This window comes from Hylobates moloch, unplaced genomic scaffold (genome assembly GCF_009828535.3).
Source record: "Hylobates moloch isolate HMO894 unplaced genomic scaffold, HMol_V3 SCAFFOLD_2, whole genome shotgun sequence".
Classification (NCBI taxonomy): domain Eukaryota; kingdom Metazoa; phylum Chordata; class Mammalia; order Primates; family Hylobatidae; genus Hylobates; species Hylobates moloch.
Genome location: NW_026652277.1, coordinates 79,990,424 through 80,003,908, shown reverse-complemented (window position 1 = coordinate 80,003,908; position 13,485 = coordinate 79,990,424). Strand labels below are relative to the sequence as shown.

Genomic DNA, 13,485 nt, shown 5'->3' with positions numbered 1-13,485 from the left:
TGGGTCAAATGGTATTTCTAGTTCTAGATCCCTGAGGAATCGCCACACTGACTTCCACAATGGTTGAACTAGTTTACAGTCCCACCAACAGTGTAAAAGTGTTCCTATTTCTTCACATCCTCTCCAGCACCTGTTGTTTCCTGACTTTTTAATGATGGCCATTCTAACTGGTGTGAGATGGTATCTAATTGTGGTTTTGATTTGCATTTCTCTGAAGGCCAGTGATGATGAGCATTTTTTCATGTGTTTTTTGGCTGCATAACTGTCTTCTTTTGAGAAGTGTCTGTTCATGTCCTTCGCCCGCTTTTTGGTGGGGTTGTTTGTTTTTTTCTTGTAAATTTGTTTGAGTCCATTGTAGATTCTGGATATTAGCCCTTTGTCAGATGAGTAGGTTGCGAAAATTTTCTCCCATTCTGTAGGTTGCCTGTTCACTCTGATAGTAGTTTCTTTTGCTGTGCAGAAGCTCTTTAGCTTAATTAGATCCCATTTGTCAATTTTGGCTTTTGTTGCCATTGCTTTTGGTGTTTTAGACATAAAGGCCTTGCCCATGCCTATGTCCTGAATGGTAATGCCTAGGTTTTCTTGTAGGATTTTAATGGTTTTAGGTCTAACATGTAAGTCTTTAATCCATCTTGAATTAATTTTTGTGTAAGGTGTAAAGAAGGGATCCAGTTTCAGCTTTCTACATATGCCTAGCCAGTTTTCCCAGCACCATTTATTAAATAGGGAATCCTTTCCCCATTGCTTGTTTTTGTCAGGTTTGTCAAAGATCAGATAGTTGTAGATATGTGGCATTATTTCTGAGGGCTCTGTTCTGTTCCATTGATCTATGTTTCTGTTGTGGTACCAGTACCATGCTGTTTTGGTTACTGTAGCCTTGTAGTATAGTTTGAAGTCAGGTAGCATGATGCCTCCAGCTTTGTTCTTTTGGCTTAGGATTGACTTGGCGATGCGGGCTCTTTTTTGGTTCCATATGAACTTTAAAGTAGTTTTTTCCAATTCTGTGAAGAAAGTCATTGGTAGCTTGATGGGGATGGCATTGAATCTATAAATTACCTTGCACAGTATGGCCATGTTCATGATATTGATTCTTCCAACCCATGAGTATGGAATGTTCTTCCATTTGTTTGTATCCTCTTTTATTTCATTGAGCAGTGGTTTGTAGTTCTCCTTGAAGAGGTCCTTCACCTCTGTTGTAAGTTGGATTCCTAGGTATTTTATTCTCTTTGAAGCAATTGTGAATGGGAGTTCACTCATGATTTGGCTCTCTGTTTGTCTGTGATTGTTGTACAAGAATGCTTGTGATTTTTGTACATTGATTTTGTATCCTGAGACTTTGCTGAAGTTGCTTATCAGCTTGAGGAGATTTTGGGCTGAGACAATGGGGTTTTCTAGATATACAATCATGTCATCTGCAAACAGGGACAGTTTGACTTCCTCTTTTCCTAATTGAATACTCTTTATTTCCTTCTCCTGCCTGATTGCCCTGGCCAGAAATTCCAACACTGTGTTGAATAGGAATGGTGAGAGAGGGCATCCCTGTCTTGTGCCAGTTTTCAAAGGGAATGCTTCCAGTTTTTGGCCATTCAGTATGATATTGGCTGTGGGTTTGTCATAGATAGCTCTTATTATTTTGAGATACGTCCCATCAATACCTAATTTATTGAGACTTTTTAGCATGAAGCGTTGTTGAATTTTGTCAAAGGCCTTTTCTGCATCTATTGAGATAATCATGTGGTTTTTGTCTTTGGTTCTGTTTATATGCTGGATTACATTTATTGATTTGCGTATGTTGAACCACCCTTGCATCCCAGGAGTGAAGCCCACTTGGTCATGGTGGATAAGCTTTTTGATGTGCTGCTGGATTCGGTTTGCCAGTATTTTATTGAGGATTTTTGCATCAATGTTCATCAAGGATATTGGTCTGCAATTCTCTTTTTTGGTTGTGTCTCTGCCAGGCTTTGGTATCAGGACGATGCTGGCCTCATAAAATGTGTTAGGGAGGATTCCCTCTTTTTCTATTGATTGGAATAGTTTCAGAAGGAATGGTACCAGTTCCTCCTTGTACCTCTGGTAGAATTCGGCTGTGAATCCATCAGGTCCTGGACTCTTTTTGGTTGGTAAGCTATTGATTATTGCCACAATTTCAGAGCCTGTTATTGGTCAATTCAGAGATTCAACTTGTTCCTGGTTTAGTCTTGGGAGGGTGTATTTGTCGAGGAATTTATCCATTTCTTCTAGGTTTTCTAGTTTATTTTTGTAGAGGTGTTTGTAGTATTCTCTGATGGTAGATTGTATTTCTGTGGGATCGGTGGTGATATCCTCTTGATCATTTTTTATTGCGTCTATTTGATTCTTCTCTCTTTTCTTCTTTATTAGTCTTGCTAGCGATCTATCAATTTTGTTGATCTTTTCAAAAAACCAGCTCCTGGATTCATTGATTTTTTGAAGGGTTTTTTGTGTCTCTATTTCCTTCAGTTCTGCTCTGATTTTAGTTATTTCTTGCCTTCTGCTAGCTTTTGAATGTGTTTGCTCTTGCTTTTCTAGTTCTTTTAATTGTGATGTTAGGGTGTCAGTTTTGGATCTTTCCTCCTTTCTCTTGTGGGCATTTAGTGCTATAAATTTCCCTCTACACACTGCTTTGAACGTGTCCCAGAGATTCTGGTATGTTGTGTCTTTGTTCTCGTTGGTTTCAAAGAACATCTTTATTTCTGCCTTCATTTCATTATGTACCCAATAGTCATTCAGGAGCAGGTTGTTCAGTTTCCATGTAGTTGAGCGGTTTTGAGTGAGTTTCTTCATCCTGAGTTCTAGTTTGATTGCACTGTGGTCTGAGAGACAGTTTGTTATAATTTCTGTTCTTTTACATTTGCTGAGGAGACCTTTACTTCCAACTATATGGTCAATTTTGGAATAAGTGTGGTGTGGTGCTGAAAAAAAATGTATATTCTGTTGATTTGGGGTGGAGAGTTCTGTAGATGTCTATTAGGTCCACTTGGTGCAGAGCTGAGTTCAATTCCTGGGTATCCTTGTTAATTTTCTGTCTTATTGATCTGTCTAATGTTGACAGTGGGGTGTTAAAATCTCCCATTATTATTGTGTGGGAGTTTAAGTCTCTTTGTAGGTCACTCAGGACTTGCTTTATGAATCTGGGTGCTCCTGTATTGGGTGCATATATATTTAGGATAGTTAGCTCTTGTTGAATTGATCCCTTTACCATTATGTAATGGCCTTCTTTGTCTCTTGATCTTTGTTGTTTTACAGTCTGTTTTATCAGAGACTAGGATTGCAACCCATGCCTTTTTTTGTTTTCCATTTGCTTGGTAGATCTTCCTCCATCCCTTTATTTTGAGTCTATGTGTGTCTCTGCACGTGAGATGGGTTTCCTGATACAGCACACTGATGAGTCTTGACTCCTTATCCAATTTGCCAGTCTATGTCTTTTAATTGGAGCATTTAGCCCATTTACATTTAAAGTTAATATTGTTATGTGTGAATTTGATCCTGTCATTATGATGTTAGCTGGTTAATTTGCTCGTTAGTTGATGCAGTTTCTTCCTAGCCTCGATATTCTTTACAATTTGGCATGTTTTTGCAGTGGCTGGTACCAGTTGTTCCTTTCCATGTTTAGTGCTTCCTTCAGGAGCTCTTTTAGGGCTGGCCTGGTGGTGACAAAATCTCTCAGCATTTGCTTGTCTGTAAAGTATTTTATTTCTCCTTCACTTACGAAGCTTAGTTTGGCTGGATAGGAAATTCAGGGTTGAAAATTCTTTTCTTGAAGAATGTTGAATATTGGCCCCCACTCTCTTCTGGCTTGTAGAGTTTCTGCCGAGAGATCAGCTGTTAGTCTGATGGGCTTCCCTTTGTGGGTAACCCGACCTTTCTCTCTGGCCGCCCTTAACATTTTTTCCTTCATTTCAACTTTGGTCAATCTGAAAATTACGTGTCTTGGAGTTGCTCTTCTCGAGGAGTATCTTTGTGGCATTCTCTGTATTTCCTGAATCCGAATGTTGGCCTGCCTTGCTAGATTGGGGAAGTTCTCCTGGATAATATCTTGCAGAGTGTTTTCCAACTTGGTTCCATTCTCCCTTTCAGTTTCAGGTACACCAATCAGACGTAGGTTTGGTCTTTTCACATAGTCCCAAATTTCCTGGAGGCTTTGTTCGTTTCTTTTTATTCTTTTTTCTGTGAACTTCCCTTCTCGCTTCATTTTATTCATTTCATCTTCCATCACTGATACCCTTTCTTCCAGTTGATTGCATCAGCTACTGAGGCTTCTGCAGTCTTCACGTAGTTCTCAAAACTTGGCTTTCAGCTCCATCAGCTCCTTTAAGCACTTCTCTGCATTGGTTAGTTTAGTTAAACATTCTTCTAATTTTTTTTCAAAGTTTTTAACTTCTTTGCCATTGGTTTGAATTTCCTCCTGTAGCTTGGAGTAGTTTGATCATCTGAAGCCTTCTTCTCTCAACTCGTCAGTCATTCTCCGTCCAGCTTTGTTCCGTTGCTGGTGAGGAACTGCATTCCTTTGGAGGAGGAGAGGCACTCTGCTTCTTAGAGTTTCTAGTTTTTCTGCTCTGTTTTCTTCCCATCTTTGTAGTTTTTTCTACTTTTGGTCTTTGAAGATGGTGATGTACAAATGGGTTTTTGGTGCAGGTGTCCTTTCTGTTTGTTAGTTTTCCTTCTAACAGACAGGACCCTCAGCTGCAGGTCTGTTGGAGTTTGCTAGAGGTCCATTCCAGACCCTGTTTGGCTGGGTGTCAGCAGCAGTGGCTGCAGAACAGCGGATTTTCATGAACCGCAAATGCTGCTGCCTGAACGTTCCTCTGGAAGTTTTGTCTCAGAGGAGTACCCGGCCAAGTGAGGTGTCATTCTGTCCCTACTGGGGGTTGCCTCCCAGTTAGGCTGCTTGGGGGTCAGGGTCCCACTTTAGGAGGCAGTCTGCCCATTCTCAGATCTCCAGCTGTGTGCTGGGAGAACCACTACTCTCTTCAAAGCTGTCAGACAGGGACATTTAAGTCTGCAGAGGTTACTGCTGACTTTTTGTTTGTCTGTGCCCTGCCCCCAGAGGTAGAGCCTACAGAGGCAGGCAGGCCTCCTTGAGCTGTGGTGGGGTCCACCCAGTTCGAGCTTCCTGGCTGCTTTGTTTACCTAAGCAAGCCTGGGCAATGGCAGGTGCCCCTCCCCCAGCCTCGCTGCCAGCTTGCTGTTTGATCTCAGACTGCTGTGCTAGCAAATAAGGAGACTCCGTGGGCGTAGGACCCTCCAAGCCAGGTTTTTAAAGAAAACAATTTTTAAAGAAAGGCAGTGAACAGAGAAACCAAATGCGTGCCTTTTTTTTCTTTTTTGTAGTTGCATGGAATTTTAGTGAATCCAGAGGCCTTGTTCCCCATAATTTAGAGTTCTCATTCAAATTTGACCAAGTCAGGTAGAGTTAATCCAATCTGATGGAAGAAAACCAAAATAACAAAACAAATATTATTACTGAGAACTTTTAATGGTAAGGAGAAATTAAGACCAGTTACTTGTCAATCTTAACTTTCAGTCACTAAGGAGAATTTTTTTCAAGACAAAACTCCAGTTGAGCTACTTACCTAGGAATGAGGCTCAGGCTGAACACTGCTGTCTACCATCTATGAAGCAGGAAAAAACTCAAACTCGCTTTCTCTTTTGAAAGGGAGCAGAACCTCCAGAAAGGAGTTGCTGGCCCTCCATCATCATGGAAACAGGAAAACTAATCTTCCTTGTTGGAAGTGAGTAAAACTCCAGGAAAGGAGTTATAAAGCAAAATGAACCTCAGACCTCAACCAAATTTGGGGAGAGCAATGATTCTCTGAAGGGACCTCCCAGACCTCAACAAATTGTATTATTGGTTTGAGCAATAAAGGTAGGCCAAGCTGGTACCAAGCACGGATAGATTTGTCAAAGATCAGGCCACCTCGTCTCTTCCATTGGCCACCAGTTTATAAACCAAAGAGTATCTGAAACAGGTCTCAATCAATTCAGAAGTTTATTTTGCCAAGGTTAAAGACATGCCTGGAAGAAAATAACATGGACCCACAGGAACAGTCTGTGGCCTGAGTCTTTCTCCATAGATAAATTTGAGGGCTTCGATATTTAAAGGGAAAATGTAGGCTGGAGGGGAGAGGGGTAGGGTATAGTAATCCCCATGTTGTAATAGAAGAGAAGCGGGTATGGGAATAGGCAATTATGTATTCATCTCATGCTCAATAAGTTGGCACTTTACGTAAGATAAGCTACCTCTGGAATTATTTAACTTTTTATCTCTAGCTATCTGCTTAGGAACAAAAGGAAAGGCAGCTTCTTGCATGATTCAGCTTTCAGCTTCATTTGTTCTTTTGGCATAATGAATTGGGGTCCCAAGTTCTTATTTTTCTTTCACAGCTTTATATCAACTGGGAACTTGGAAATAAAGCTAAAAATGTGTTGGCAACTTTCTTTTTCAAATGAGTTTATGTTCTGACACAGGATTTTCTAATTAGCCCTCTTAGGCCATGGTAATTGGAACAGCAAGGGGACTGTTTTTATTGTAGTGTCTACATCTACACAGTCAGCCTGTGTAGATGTCCTTAAAATAAGCAAGAGGAGTAAATGGAGATGAAATTGGAGAGAGAGAGACAATGCTGCATTACAATTCTGTTTCCTCATTTAGAACATGCTGAGAAAAGCAGTTATTTGTGCTCTGCAATTGCTCTTTAAACATGTGTAAAGGAAAAGCCTGAAATTTTTACTAAAATACATCCAAGTGTTTGTTAGGCTGAGGGTTTCCACATTCTGAGCAAGTTATTTTATTTATACAAGAATTGTCACAGGCAGTTCTCAGAATAGCCACCTACTTGAGGAAAAAAATCACAGAAAATCATCACATAACAGCTAGGTTTTGTTACATTTTGTATATTTTGTGGTATTTTTTTTTTTTTTTTTTTTTTTTTTGTGGGGGAGTCTCGTTTTTTCGCCCCGGCTGGAGTGCAGTGGCGCAATCTCTGCTCACTGCAAGCTCCGCCTCCTGGGTTCACGCCATTCTCCTGCCTCAGCCTCTCCGAGTAGCTGGGACTACAGGCGCCCACCACCACGCCCGGCTAATTTTTTTGTATTTTTAGTAGAGACGGGGTTTCACTGTGGTCTCGATCTCCTGACCTCGTGATCCGCCCGCCTCGGCCTCCCAAAGTGCTGGGATTACAAGCGTGAGCCACCGCGCCCGGCGGTATTTTTTAATATACATACTTGTCGTATTTTAAAATATTGAATTTATTATTCTAAACTGTAAGGTGGAAATTCTGCACAATAAACCATTAGAAGAAAGTACGCTCTCCCTCACCTAGTTAGGAAGTGGCAAAGGAAAGCAAGGACAGGGTTTCCTGCACTCAGTGTAGTTTCAGGAAGAGTACAGATTCAAAAGTACTATGAGAAAGTGCCACCTGTGCACTCAGTAATAAAACCGTGGAGCTCTGTCCTATTGTGCCAGAATGATTCTCTCAGATAACTACCAGTTCCCTCAGGCCCTAACATACAAGCTTGGGCTGCAGAGGAAGGCCTTACATTTGTGCATGAGGTGTTCTGTGAGATGTAGAGCAACATTCTTGGGGGTGTGTTCACACCTAAATATTCTATTTTTTGTTCTCTTGACCATTAAATCTTAAATAATAATGGCTAATATTTACATAGTGCTTTTCTTTTTTTAATTTTTAATTTTTATGGGTACATAGTAGGTGTATATATTTATGGGATATATAAAATATTTTGATACAGGCATACAATATGTAATCATCCCCTCAGGGTAAATGGAATATCTGTCACCTCCAGCATTTATCCTTTGTGTTACAAACAATTTAATTATACTCTTAGTTATTTTTAAATGTATAATTATTATTGACTGTAGTAACCCTATTGTGCTATAAAACACTAGGTCTTACTCATTTTTCTCTATTTTTTGTACCCATTAACCATCCTCACTTCCTTCCAATCTTCCCACTACCCTTCCCAACCTATGGTAACCATCCTTCTTCTATCTCCAGGAGTTCAATTGTTTTAATTTTTAGCTCTCTCAAATAAGTGAGAATGTGCAAAGTTTGTCTTTCTGTGTCTGGCTTATTTCACTTAACATAATGACCTCCAGTTCCATCTATATTGTTGCAAATGACAGGGTCTTCTTTTTTTATGGCTGAATATTACTCCATCATGTACATGTACCACATTTTCTTTGTCCATTTGTCTGCTGATGGACACTTAAGTTGGTTCCAAATCTTGGCTATTGCAAATAGTGCTTTAATAAACATGGGAGTGCAGATATCTCTTTAATATCCTGATTTCATTTTTGGGGGGATATTACTAGTAGTGGGATTTTTGGATCATATGGTAGCTCTATTTTTAGTTGTGTAAGGAACCTCTAAACTATTTTCTAGTAGTTTTAGTAATTTACATTCCCACCAGCAGTGTACCAGGGTTCCCTTTTCTCCATATCTTCAACGGCATTTGTTATTGTCTGTCTTTTGGATAAAAGCCATTTTAACTGGGGTGAGATGATATCTCATTGCAGTTTTGATTTGCGCTTCTCTGATGATCAGTGATGTTGAGCACCATTTCATATAACTGTTTGCTATTAGCATGTCATCTTTTGAAAAATGTCTATTCAAATATTTTGCCCATTTTTAAATCAGATTATTAGATTCTTTTTCTATTTAGTTGTTTGTGCTTGTTATATATTCTGGTTATTAATCCCTTGTCAAATGGGCTTTGCAAATATGTTCTCCCATTGTGTGGGTTTTCTCTTCATTTTATTGTTTCCTTCACTCTGCAGAACCTTTTTAACTTGATGTGATTCCATTTGCCCATTTTTGCTTTGGTTGTCTGTGCTTGTGGGCATTACTTAAGAAAATTTTTCCCCAGATCAATGTCCTGGAGATTTTCTCCAGTGTTTTCTTGTAAGAGTGTCTTTGTATAAGGTTTTATATTTAAATCTTTAATCATTTTATTTTTGTATATGGCAAGAGATAAGTGTTTACTTTCATTCTTCCACATATGGATATCTAGTTTCCCCAGCACCATTTATTGAAACCGTCCTTTCCTCAATGTATGCTTTTGGAGCCTTTGTCAAAAATGAGTTCACTAAAGATGTATAGATTTGTTTCAGGGTTCTCTATTCTGCTTCATTGGTTTATATGTCTGTTTCTATGCCAGTACCATGCTGTTTTGGTTACTGTAGCTCTGTAGTATAATTTGAATTGGTAAAGTGATTCCTACAGTTTTGTTCTTTTTGCTCGGAATAGTTTTGGCTATCCTGGATCTTTTGCGGTTCCTTAAAATTTTTCAGATTGTTTCTTTTATTTTGTGAGGAATGTCATTGGTATTTTGATAAGGATTACATTGAATCTCTAGATTGGTTTGGGTAGTATGGACATTTAAATATAATTGGTTCTTCCAATCTATGAACAATGAATATCTCTCCATTTTTCTATGTGACCTCTTCAATTTCATTCACCAGTGTTTTATAATTTTTATTGTGGAAATATTTCACTTCTTTGGTTAAATTAGTTCCTAGGTATTTAATTTAATTTTCTTTGCAGCTATTGTAAGAAAAACTGATTAAGGTTGGACAGATTTGTCTGTAAAGTTTTATTAAAGATTGGGGTTGACATTAACAGTACACTAATGCAAGGGTGAAATTTGGCTTTCTCTCTTGAACAAAGTTTTCATCTAATATTAAAGGATAATGAAAGATTTTTGCTTGCCTTTTAAATAAACTACAGGAAAAAGAAGGGAAAGACAAGAGGCAGATTGGAAAGCTAAATGTTCCCTCTATCAATACGTAAAAGTTTTTGCCTTTTTGAAATTTTTGAGTCATTATTTTGACAAAACAAAGGACTTACGGTGACCTGGAATTCTATTTTATAATATCAAGTGTTTGAAATCTTTAATAAATTTGACAGGCTTCCCAAAATCAAATTTCAGCTTCAAAATTGTCTTTTCCAACCTCTAACTTTGGGATAATACAGAGGGCCCCTGAAGCATCCAAATGATAGGTAAACAGGATTATTTGACATGTTAAGTTACATGGGAAGTATTGTCAAAATAAAAAATAATGTTTTCTTCAGGTTATATTTTAGTGAATGTTAATACATGTTCCAAAATTGTATGGGATTTCTAAAATTCTAATATGACTAAATATATACTATCAATCATAATTATGATTATTAAATTAGTCCATTTTCAAGTTGCTGATAAAGACATACCTGAGACTGGGCAATTTACAAAAGAAAGAGGTTTCATTGGACTTACAGCTCCACATGGCTGGGGAAGCCTCACAATCATGGTGGAAGGCAAGAAGGAGCAAGTCCTGTCTTACATGGATGGCAGCAGGCAAAGAGAGAATGAGGAAGATGCAAAAGTGGAAACCCCAGATAAAACCATCAGATCTTGTGAGACTCATTCACTACCATGACAATAGTATGGGGGAAACCACCCCCATGATTCAGTTATCTCCCACTGAGACCCTCCCACAACACATGGGAATTATTGGAGTACAATTCAAGATGAGATTAGGGTGGGGACACAGAGCCAAACCATATCAGGTATTATGTTAGTTATTGTAGATCACAGAAATAACCAAATTTCCATGTCAATTGTGTTTTTATGACTGTTTAAAGTCATTTCCACAGTTAATTGCTTAATTCTGATGCAGTTTCTGAAAACTTCACAAGCACTGAAAATCCTAGAATATGATATATTTTAGGAGGTTTATGAAAGGATGGAAAGGACCCTGAAAAGCACTCTTGAATACAGGTAAGAATTCCTATAACTTTAATGAAAAGACTGACTGGTTTATAAAATCACTAACCCAGGTAGAACAAAAATTAATTGAATACCAAGAAAATACTTTATCAGACTTTCATGCTAAATCAACCAATACTGAAATTGTTTAGATATACAGTTTGAATGAACTCCATGGTCTAAGCCAAATTTCCTATGATAATCTGTTAGTTATCAGTGCTATGCACCTAAATTGGATAAACAACTGGTATTCAAGAGAACATAAGTCCAACATTAAGCATGGGCTCACAGAGAACCAGGAGGGCTGCCTTGTCCTTTCTGAGTCCTCAAAGCTTTTGTTATTAAAAGTTCTGCATTGTGTGACTCATCATGGAAAACATAAAATGATCCAAATTAAATACATATTGGTGTGGTGATTTCTAAATTGCTAAAATAGTTTATGACCAATGTTTGGTTTGTGAAACCCATATTCCTTGGAAGACAAAGCTTTAGGTACATTTGGCAACTTGACGGGCCATTCAGACATTTGTAGAGGGATTTCATTCAGTTGAAATTTTCAATGCATGTTTTCTGGTTGTATAAAAGCTTTCCCATGCAAGAGGGCTGACATTATAACAGTAGATTATTATACCACCATGTATTTTCACCAGGTAAAGAAAGCATTTCATGGTTCACTTACTGAGGACCATCAACCCCTTCATAATTTAGAACCTGAAGATCGGATCTTCTCAGAACCTCAGAGAAAGAATGCCCTTGGCATCCACACTGCAGCAAAACTTCAGGACCTTGAACCTTGGGCTAATAATTTCACAACTGAGATGGGTTCATCCACACCCTTGGAACTATACCCATTGGAACCCTTAAGGTAAAGCTAGCCAAGGAAGTTTCTCCCCAGAAGAAGATTGCATCCTTGATATGAACAGCTTTTTCCCAAGATCATGCATCAAGACTTCTCTACTATCATGAGACTCTCATCTTTGAATATTTTTTTCCCTTGCTTATGCTTCTATGAACAACAGAAGTGAAAAGGAGGTCTGTTGTGTGCACTAATTGTGTATACTTTTATTTGTGAAGGATTTTGAAGCCAGCCTTATACATGGATAAGCTTATACCTTGATAGATGGAAGATGAGGCCCAATGAAGGTAAGAAATTTTAAAGATACATATGTGGCCTCATAATCAGTCAGAAACAACACATTGGTTCACTCTTCTTAACCCACATCATGGGTTAAAGAGAACAATGCCAGGAGGTCTTCACTCTTCTAGAAAGGCATTATTTATTAGGTCCTTTTCCCCCATGGTTTGGGGTAAAAGAGACAATGATTAGAAATGTATCCCTCATAATAAGCTCTATAGCAGATTCTATTGTAAAGGCTATGGTTGCAAAACAGACTTTAAATTCTCTTGTGAAAATTATGCTAAATAATAGAATTGCTGTAGATTACTTACTGGCTAAACAGAGAAGTATCTGTGCAGCTGCTGGCACTTGTGGAGAAATTACATCACATCAGATATTACAGAGATTCAGCTGTAGGGGATTAATGAAGAGACTGCTTAGTTAAGCAGGCAGACCCTTTATCTAGCTTATTCTTTGATCTATTTAATTTTAGGTGGTTTGGTCTATGGGGATCTTGGGTAACTATTCATGTTATGCTCCTGATATTCATAATAGTAGTCTCCCTGGAATGCTGTATTCTCTCAAAAGATTTAAATTTTTGCGTGCAGCCGTCTCTAGAAAGTCAAATGGTCTCTCCAACTGGAATGACAAGAGCTGAAAGAAATGTGTGACCATGAGGGCACTGTAACCTATGAATGACATGCTGAGACCAGAAACCCAAAATGATGGTAACTAAGAGTGACACAAAAGCCCTAAGTTTTGGTCACACTCTCACCTAAGTGAGAACCTGACCAAAAAGGGGAGTTTTTTAACAAAATTATGGGAGGCCATTGTTTTCGACTGAACTCACGCACAAGGCCCCAACAGAGCAGAACAAACCAAAATGGAGTCACTCATACTACCTGTGACATAATCAAACTAAGACTTTAAGGAAACACACAGATCCTAGAACAGACCAGGTTTTGGGCTTTTTTCTCCTGTTTCTCTTGTTTGTTTGTTTGTTAACAGGGGAAAAATCCCCAAACCTGGTCTCTTCTAGGATCTGTGTGTTCCACCATAGAGTAGAAGGTCCCTCCTTGTCCTAGAGAAGATCTAGAACACATTTCTAGGACAGAATGTATAAGCCAGCCTTATACATGGATAAATTTATACCTTGATAGATGGAAGATGAGGCCTAATGAAGGTGAGAGACACATATCTATGACATTGCAGCATAAGAATCTAAGGTATAATTCCTACATGACAGGAATCTGCTCCATTAACAGTTGGTAGATCTCACTTGTAAAACTGTTTCAGCCCTCTTTCCCGAACTCATGGGCAGTTTTTAAAATTCCTTTATAGATTGTCTTTAATATTTTTAAGTCTATTTGGTTCTGTGATTTTTTTCTTTGAATCATTTTTGCTAGCATGTTACCTAGAAAATGGTTTATCTAACTTTTCTAATTTATTGGCAAAAAATTTGTTCAAATTATTTTATTCTTGGTATTCTTTCTATATATGTAGTTAAAGTCATTTTTTTATTTCTACTATTTACCTGCTCTCTCTCTCTCCTCTCATTCATCAGTACTTTCAAAGTTTTAGTT

At 38.4% G+C, this 13,485-nt stretch overlaps 1 protein-coding gene across 1 annotated transcript in view; it reads left to right on the top strand.

Moving 5' to 3' along the window:
• The first annotated feature begins 11,439 nt into the window (after positions 1-11,439).
• MRAP2 (melanocortin 2 receptor accessory protein 2) overlaps positions 11,440-13,485 on the top strand; it is a 99,911-nt gene continuing 97,865 nt past the window's right edge. The window contains exon 1 of the mRNA XM_058434800.1: positions 11,440-11,928. The gene's annotated coding sequence lies outside the window, so the exon portion shown is untranslated. The remainder of the gene's footprint in view (positions 11,929-13,485) is intronic.